Below are 9042 nucleotides of genomic sequence, written 5' to 3'. Positions count from 1 at the left end.
ATGAATTTATTCTTGTTCTTGGAACAATCTGAAATGAACAGGGAGTTGCTTATTAACAAACCTTCATAGCACACTGCAGAAAAGACCCATTATTAATCTGTGTAATGAAACAAGTCAGATTCTGTTGAACAAGTTTGTATTTCTGCTGAAATTGAACATGCATCTACAGCTGTTTCTTGTTATTCTGCACATCAGAGAATGGCAAAATGCCAGTAAAAACTGAGTGATCTGCGATGAACAAGACACATTACAATATGGTGCCTTCATTTCCCTGGCTTTGCAGGGCTGTTTGTGCCATTATTTCCCTGGATACATTTCCCATGTTCTGTTCTCAGTCACAGAGGTCTGAAGCTGTTGTTTGCTGAGGCATTAACCCACCTTACTGTGCCCAGGCTGTAGTAAGGAGACACAGCTGCTGAGGTGGCTGTGAGGTTGCTGAAGTGCCTCAGAAGCCTTATTTTGTATCCAATAGAAGAGTGTGGTTTTTGCTGCAGGAGAGGTGCCCTCCTTTAAAAGGAGGAATATGCTCATTTACAGTCAAGAGGGGGCTCCAGGCCAGGGATGAAGGCTGGATGCTTTGAGGCTCTCATGAAAATCTCATATCTGAGAGTGAAATTTTTCTGATTTGATTTTTGTTTTAGTTGCAGCTCAGTGGCCCCATTCTTGGGCAACACAGCCCTTTGCTGATATACATATGATATTGCTTCTCTGGTGCTCTCTATGTTGTTGTGCCACTGAAAGGAGCTGATGGTCCCTGGATAGCACAGGTGGGGTCAAGGAGCTCCTGTGTTGTCTTCCAGTCCCTTTAGACCTTGTAGGAAGGAGGTGACAGGTTTAAATTATCCTGTTGCTCTGGTGATCTCTGGCTTGCAGGATCTGCTGCAGCAACTTGGAGCAGTTGAATGCTGCCCACCCCAGCCTAAATCACAGATGTGTGCCTACATATTGGCAATACTAATTGTGAGTGATTTCTTGCTATGGTGAAAAAAAATTAGGGACTGGATATGGCACTCTTTGAATGCAGTCTGTGCAAGAACAATTTAAAATAAATTGTTCTTTCTAAAACAGAAGAAAATTGTAACAAAAAACGGACACATTTCACAATATTTTCATCAGTTACTGGCTGCTGTGAATAATTTTAAATCCATTCTAAAAACTGAATGTTGGAAAACATGATCAAGTTCTACTAGGTTCCTGGTGGGTTTTACAAGAAAGAATTTTATAGTAAAAAAGATAAAGTGTGTAGTAAAATTAGCCTTTCCTGCAGCAATCTCCACTACAATTAGATGTCATTAGTAATGCAGTGTTGGAAGAGTTTGCATAGGAAATGCAGAGCATGAATATTTTATTGTCACTAATACACTTTGATTTCAGGTCACGTTTTCTGACTGGAGCAAGAGAGAAGTGGTTTCTAACAGTGTTTTTTCCATATGAGTAGGCAAGTATTAATCACTTGCTCAGGAAACCCCCAGGGGAACTTGCACGTGGGCCAAGCTTATTTTCAGGCTTCTTTCTCGTTCAGGTTTGCTCTGATTAACATCATGTGAGCTTTTTCCTTTAAATTCAGCGTGTAAAATCTTGTTCTGCCACAGCCCGAGGCACAAATTGCCTGCTTAGATTTGGAATGAAATTCTGACCCTACTAATAATCAAAGATTTGACAAATGCCCGTGTGCTGAATGTGATCCGAACACAGAAGTTCCTTGCAGGTAAGGAGTTCTTAACAGCTCATCACTGGAGTCCTTTCCAGCAGCTGGAGGCCTCCCAGCCTCAGGAATCCTTCACCTTTAGCACTTCATCAAAGCACTCACATGGACTTTGGTGATGACTCACAGTGGCTGCTGGAATTTGACACAGTGAAGCAATCTGCCAAATGAGAACCACAGCAGAAGGGAGTGGGTTTGTATTTCAGAGCAGAGCTAAGGCAGGAAGATTTGTGTGCTCTGCTGCTGGATGTGCATGAGCTGGAACCCTGCTATGGAATGCATCAGCAGAAACCAGAATCCTGGTGAAACTGTAGGAACAGTCATGGGTGTGATCCCCACAAAACCCTGACTTGAAAACAGACACAAAACTTGTTTGAGGTCAGCAGGTGTGAGTCAGTGGCACAAATAGTCTGGTGGTGTTGTTGTTTTACATGACTAATTTATTCCTCACAGATACTTCCAGTCTTTCCTTTCTTGCTGTGTACTTTGTGTTCAGATGACTTGGAAATAGTGTTGGCTCTGTAATTACCTACTCTGATCACCAATAAAAACAATAGTCTTATATCCTAGAGTAATTTCAGTGAAGCTATGATTTCATAGCTATGTAACTGTAACAAGTTAGTGAGACATTGTTTATGGAATTCCGCTGTACTCGTAAAGAAGGCTATTTCTTTGGTAGATGAAAATATTCCTACTTTGACATTGAAATGAGGATCCCTTTTCACTGCAGTGGTAACTACAACTTATAGTCATTTGCTCTCAAAGTCCTTTGTTACCTCCCCTTTTTAGTTTTTTTAAGGTGACATTTTGTAGAAATAAGTAACAGTCAGATCTTTGTGCCAGTGTTCAGCTGTTCCAGCAAGTATTTGATTAAGTTAATGTGGTAATATGTCCATTTTGTTGCCTTAACAGTATTATCTGGTTAGCCTTTTACTGTTTCCTTGATTGAAAAAAAATCTTACTATTTTTACATTACTAAAAATATTTGTAGTAAAATATGCCACATTAACTGTCTAAAAATGGTATTGTAGAGGGCAATTACTTTAAAGATTTATTTACTCAAAAATGTTCTAAATTACCCAATTCATTATTTCCCCCCTTATTAGTGGCCTTGTCAGCATTTAAGGCCAGCGTGGCTAATCAGATGTCAACAAAATGCAATTACTACCAAGTGAAGAGTAATTTTCGTCCTTATGTTTGTAATGACCTGGTACAAAGCAAATTTAGCTGTAATTGCAGAGTTCCTCAACTGTGCACCATAAATTTATGGCTTGGGCTTTCCCTCTCTATGACTGCCTTGGAGAAGGGATTTGAGGTACTGAATGGCTTTCTTTTTTCTTTGACTCAATTTCATGGGTTAGTCAGCTCCCTATGGAACACTTGTTGGTTTTATTGGTAATTACTGTATAGGTTTCTGAAGTACAAAATTGAAATATTAGTTTTTTATTAATCTGTGCCTGGTTAAATTTTGTAGAGTCCTGTATTAATGCATTAATAGCAATTCTATATTTTTTATTTCCAACTTTATTTTCCAATTCTAAAAATATTTTTTTGTTAAGAAAATCCTCGAGTCCAGCACTTTCTTGAGCTTTTATTGAACAGGAAAATCTGTTTCTCTTGGTGAAACTGTTTTTAGTTATTCTATAGTTTTGGGGACTGAAGGCAACGTTGATAGCTTAACAGCATGAGATGTTTTTGAACATCATCAATTACTGAATAATATCTTGAAATTACTGGATGGACACAATGGCACTGGAACTTAATACTTGAAATCCTTTGCACTGTGCCTGTGTCACAGCCTGTCCAAGAGCTGGGAGTGCTCCTGGTGACTGGGTGAGCTCACTGACATTTAGGAGGTTTTCAGTTGTTTCTTGTCCATCTCTGAACAAACCCAGTTGGTACCATAAGTCTGTAGCCATGGAAAAAGAGAAGCCAAGAGCTCCCAGATAACACCCTGCTGATGTGTCTGGTGCTTTTGGAGGCAGTGCCAGTGAGGGTTTCTAAGCAGACTGAGGCACTGAGGTCAACTGAGCACTTGAACAAGAACACCCCACCTATACAAAAATAATCAACTATGATCTCAAGGCACATAATTACAAAGTGGTACACTTGCTTGTAGCAGGATGTCTTAATGATGAAAATTGCTCTCATGGAGCATTCAGAATACATAAATTCTCTTTGTGTTTCCCCCCTCACTGTAACCATAGCAAGTCTTTTAATGCAAAGAGTATTGTGGCTTTCAGATCATACCTTAGAGCTGCTAGAGACTATTTGCCAAGATCTTGAAAGTTACATAAATGAACTCGGAGATGACAGAAAGAGGAGTGTGGCAATTTGGGTGCTGGTTTGCAAGCACCACTGCTGTGTGTCAGGAGTTTAGCTCAGCAGAGGTGGGAGGGTCTGAGCCTGTGGAAGCCTCAACATCCAGCTCTTGCCAAAATATGGCAAGGTAAGAAGATGGTTCTGTTTTGTTTTCTTTAATCTTCCTGATTTATGATGCTGGCAGTTTATTTACAGACACAAACAGGATGGGGCTGCTGGGAGAGCATCTTGAGCTACTTATTGTTCAGCATCAGTCTCATGACATGAGGATGCTAATGGAAAGATGTGAACAGCTCACTGTCTAAGCAGCAGGCTGGAAAACTTCATGTTACAGCTTACTTTGTAACTTAGCCAGTTACATGAAGCAAAAGCATATTGACAGTAGTTCTATCTAATCACTATAAACACACACAGCTTTGGTTAAAACAATGCTTGCTTTTTTTTGAATACAATACCTGTTTGTGAGGCATAATGCATAGAGCCCTATTCATAAGCTTAACCCTCCTAATATCTAGCTAGATCAACTTCTTGCAACTTAGAAAGCCATTCAGACAAGCCCTCTTGTTCTATTCCCATGTCTTCTCTACAGCTTAAATCATTTTTCTGCTGCTTTAGCAGTGTTCACAATTCTGCTGTATCTGAGGCCTGTCTTCTGCAGTTTTCCTAAAGCCTTCTGATTTTATAGATTCCCACAATTTACAGTCACCTGCTGCTCTTTGTACTCATGTGTATTTTGCTTCTGAGTACCTTAAATACACAGCTCAAGTTTTGCTGAGTCTTTGAGCCACAAAAAGTACTGCTGTTTGCTTTTTAAATGCAATGAATCATCTCTCCAGAGGCTACTGCTAAATCTATAATTTTCTAGCTACTATGACTACTATTTTAAGGTGAGTGCCTTTGTGAATGTTAGCAAAGCTCTGTTTTCTGCTTGCCCCTGTGTTTAATTGCTGTAGCTGTGCCAGATGTGACTTCTGATGTGATTGTTTCACTGCAATGGCTTCTGTTATCCCCTGTTTCTAGTTTGGATGGCCAGGTTAGCCTCAGTATTTTATTCAGATTTTACAAGCTGAACTGTGTTGCCTCAGCTGAAGAATTGTCACATGAAATAACATTCTGCACCTCACTGGTTGTTACCAGTAAGGGGCTTGTGGAATTGGGAGCATGAGGAAGACCTGGAACTATTTAACAAAAGGCCTAACTCCCCTCACCTGTATACTAAGGGCCAAATTGAATTGGGTTCAGAAGTGCTGTGTTAGGGAATTGTGCTATCAGAGTCAGTTTGCAGGTCTTTGCTGAGTCTCCATACTGTTCTAGCCAAATTTTCTCTCTTTGTGCTGCTTGCATCAACATCTGTTTTACTAAGAGCTACACTACTTTTTCAAGTGATGAACAGAAATTAAAAGAAGACCGATTGTAGTATGCCTACATAACCAATTATGTTTTCCACCCATCTTGTGAAGTTAATATTTAAAAAAGCAGTGCATTTTCAGACTTGAAAGCCACCTAACATGTGAAATTACAACTTGCTGCCATCCTGATAGAAAGTCAGTCAGGCAGCAGAATGACAGCTGAGCAGGATCCAGCTGGACAATTTTCACTTGGAAAGTAACCTGAAATCCTACCAGTGTGTCACAAGGATTGTAGTATCATGTGCAGCAAGACAATTTTTTTGTTTTTCATTGTGGTAGATGTTTAAAAACTATCTTTTCTCACAGATTAGTAAGTCAGGCTTGCCAAGCAGTGCTGAGGTGCTGAATATCCAACTTAAAGGAATGCAGGAGCAGAGCTTGTGGTAATTGGGAGTGGGGCTGGAGCCTCATCCCCAGTGGGCTGCAGCTGTGCCAGGCAGGTGAGCAGCATTGAGGGTAAGGAGCCACGGAGTGCCCAGGGTCCTGACCAATCACCCAGGGCAGCAGAGGGCACACAGGGGCTGTGCATGAGCAGGAGGGGATAAAAGGCTGGGCTGGGGAACGAGAGGGGCTGATGCCTGCAGCCTTCTGAAGGGATTGATTCCATGTTGTACTGCATGGGCTGATGCCTGCAGCCTTCTGAAGGGATTGATTCCATGTTGTACTGTATGGGCTGATGCCTGCAGCCTTCTGAAGGGATCCCATGTTGTACTGTATGGGCTGATGCCTGCAGCCTTCTGAAGGGATTGATTCCATGTTGTACTGTGTGGGCTGATGCCTGCAGCCTTCTGAAGGGATTGATTCCATGTTGTACTGTATGGGCTGATGCCTGCAGCCTTCCTGTGAGGTTGGTGTTACTCTGGGTAGGTGAGGGCTTAAAGCTTTCTGAAATTGTGTGCTGGTTCTCTGGGTGTTGTGGCCGTGTGCTGCAACAAAGGACAAGTATCCAAAGGAGGACACCTGCTCTTCAAAGAACAAAAAATGCTGGTAGTATAGGTGGAAACAGAGTGCTGTTCTCTTTTCCAGTGTTCTGTCTTTGTTTCAACACCTTGGGGATCATGGTAACCAAAGATTAAAAAAAACTTAATTCCAAGTTTGTTAAAGGATTTTTCTTGGGTGCTACCCTTCAGTTAGGAAAAATGCAGGAACTGGAAGTTCACCGAACACCATGAGTTTCTTTGGAGAATGTGTAGGAATATTTTGATTTCAGCCTTAGGAGCTTGCCAGATCTTTCTCTTAAGGAATGTGATTTGTCACATTTTGTAGCTTATTAAAAAAAAAATTGCTGTGTTGGGTTGTAGGATAGAAGTGCTGTAGACTGGCAAAAAATGGGAGAAAGAAAAGAATTACAGCTTTCCAGATGAAAAACCAAATATGCTTGTCCTCCTTCCAGAGACTTGTACAGGAGGTAAATTATAACGAATTGGAACTGTAGTGCTAATTATTGTTCTGGAGTCTCAGTGAATAGGATAATCATAATCATCACATTCCTCTGGAAATAATTAAGCTAGAGGACAATCAATAACTTCAGATTCAGGATGGCATGTTGAGCCACTCAGATATACCTTTAACCTCTTATGTTTTTCATAAGGCATACCAGCAGTGTGTTACACATCCATGGATTTAGAATCATCTATGTAAGTGGGAGATCTGCTTTCATATTTTTTCGAAGCATTAACTGTGCAGCTATTAATCAGATAATGGAGAAGCACAGTACTGCTTAAAAACTGTTTGCTGTGGAGTTCATACCACTTTTCCAGTGTGGGTTTCTTCTGGTTTAAAACTGGGCAGTCAGACAAGTCCCCATCTTGCTGAACAGAACCTGGCACCTGTGCTCTCTCTCTCCCAGGACTACAAGTCTCAGCTGGGGAAGGCAGAGAGGGAGATCAAGCCCAGTGTTTATGCTCCCTAGCAAAGTGTAAGAACCTGGGAGAATGTGAATACATCTGGTTTTGTATTGAACAGAAAGCGAGTCGGGCGCTGTTTGTGTGCAAGAAAACAAGTGTCCCTTAGTCCATGCAGCAGGGTGACCTTATGAATTGCTGGGATTCCCAAATTCCCAGGAGGTACAAGCATTCAGTTTTTCCTCCCTGCTCAGTTTCTCAAGTTGCAGAACTGAAGCATGTCATCCATGGGTGCGTGCCACATACCCTTTGCTTTGGCGTTTTCAATGTGTGGAAGAGGAGGGATCTGTGTACTGACAGTGCCATGACCTGAGCTGCTGAGCATTGAGTCATAATGCTAAATGCTAATGGCTGAAAGTCATCCTGTAATCCCATTTTGGGACTCATTCACTCAGTGCTACTCTCCCCTGGTATGCACAGACCTGCTCTCTATCCAAGTCTGTGTTTTTGCATATGAGCTGGTTTGGAGTTGCTGTCTAGGCACTAGTGGGCTGCTTTTTGGGAGAGGCACGGGGAAGGAAGGAAAAGCAGATCAGCTGTGTTTGCAGCCTGTCTCAGTGACAAAATGCACTGTGGTGGGTGTGAATTGCTGCTGGGCAGCTGTGTAAGGCAGCACCAAGGTGAGCCAGCTCAAGTGACTGTGATGTCACTCAATGCAGTGCCCCTGAGCTTTGATGTGGGTGGCCTTCCCAAGTGTGACAGCAAGTCAGGAGCTGAAAGCTTTGGATCTGTTTGCCCAGTGTGATCCCGCTCCCAGGTATCTGGGAAATCAGACAGCAATATCAGGTATGCTGTCTCAATGTGCTTGTTCAGATGCTCAGTTTGCTTGGGATGATGAGTCAGGCAAGCCAGGAATCTTCAACTGCCTGAAGGGTGGCTGTGGTGAGCTGGGGGTCAGTCTCTTTCTTTGAGCAACAACAGAGAGAACAAGAGGACACAGTCTCAAGCTGTGCCAAGGGAGGTACAGGCTAGAAGTAAGGAGGAAGTTTTTCACAGAAAGAGTGGTCAAATACTGGGATGATGTACCCAGGGAGGTGGTGGAGTCACCATCCCTTGATGTGTTTATGATAAGACTGGATGTGGCACTTGGTGCCATGATCTAGTTGAGGTGTTAGAACATGGGTTGGACTTGATGATCTTAAAGGTCTCTTCCAACCTAGAACTTGTGTGTTTCTGAGATATTCCTTATGATGCCTAGGTGTACATCAATGCTCCAGTGTAGCTTACATGATATCAGCAGTAATACTTGTCTGCTTTGCAGCTTCCAGGGCTTGCATCAACAGAGAAAGAGCGACATAATGGGGTTGAGTTTTGCTGCTCATTACAAAAGCTAAGTGCTCTAAGAGATGCTTGGCTTTTACCAGGTGCTTGGATAGGGGAGAAATTTCAGCTTTTCCTGCTCCAGGAAAGATTTCATTCTTAGTATGAGCAATGCTCCTTTAAATCAAGTCCATTTCTGGTTTTCTTTTCCTCAGTCTTACTCCAACATGGTTTTGTACCTTGTGTCTGGTCCATAGCATTAGCTCAGAGGTAAAGGTCTCCTTGTAGTGTCTGCCCGTAGAATGTGGAGGAAAGCTGACATCTTGTGAACAGCTTTTAGTTGCTGTTACAGAGGAAACCCTGCTAAAGAGCAAGGTCAGAGTAGTGTGTGCTTCAATGTATGCTGTAAAGCAGTTGTTATCATTAGTACTAATTAGCCTCT

The sequence above is a fragment of the Melozone crissalis genome, unplaced genomic scaffold (genome assembly GCF_028551555.1).
Source record: "Melozone crissalis strain CALT ecotype California unplaced genomic scaffold, PUWL_Pcris_2 ptg000039l_1, whole genome shotgun sequence".
In the NCBI taxonomy this organism is placed as follows: Eukaryota; Metazoa; Chordata; class Aves; order Passeriformes; family Passerellidae; genus Melozone; species Melozone crissalis.
Note: the sequence above shows the minus strand (reverse complement) of the source record.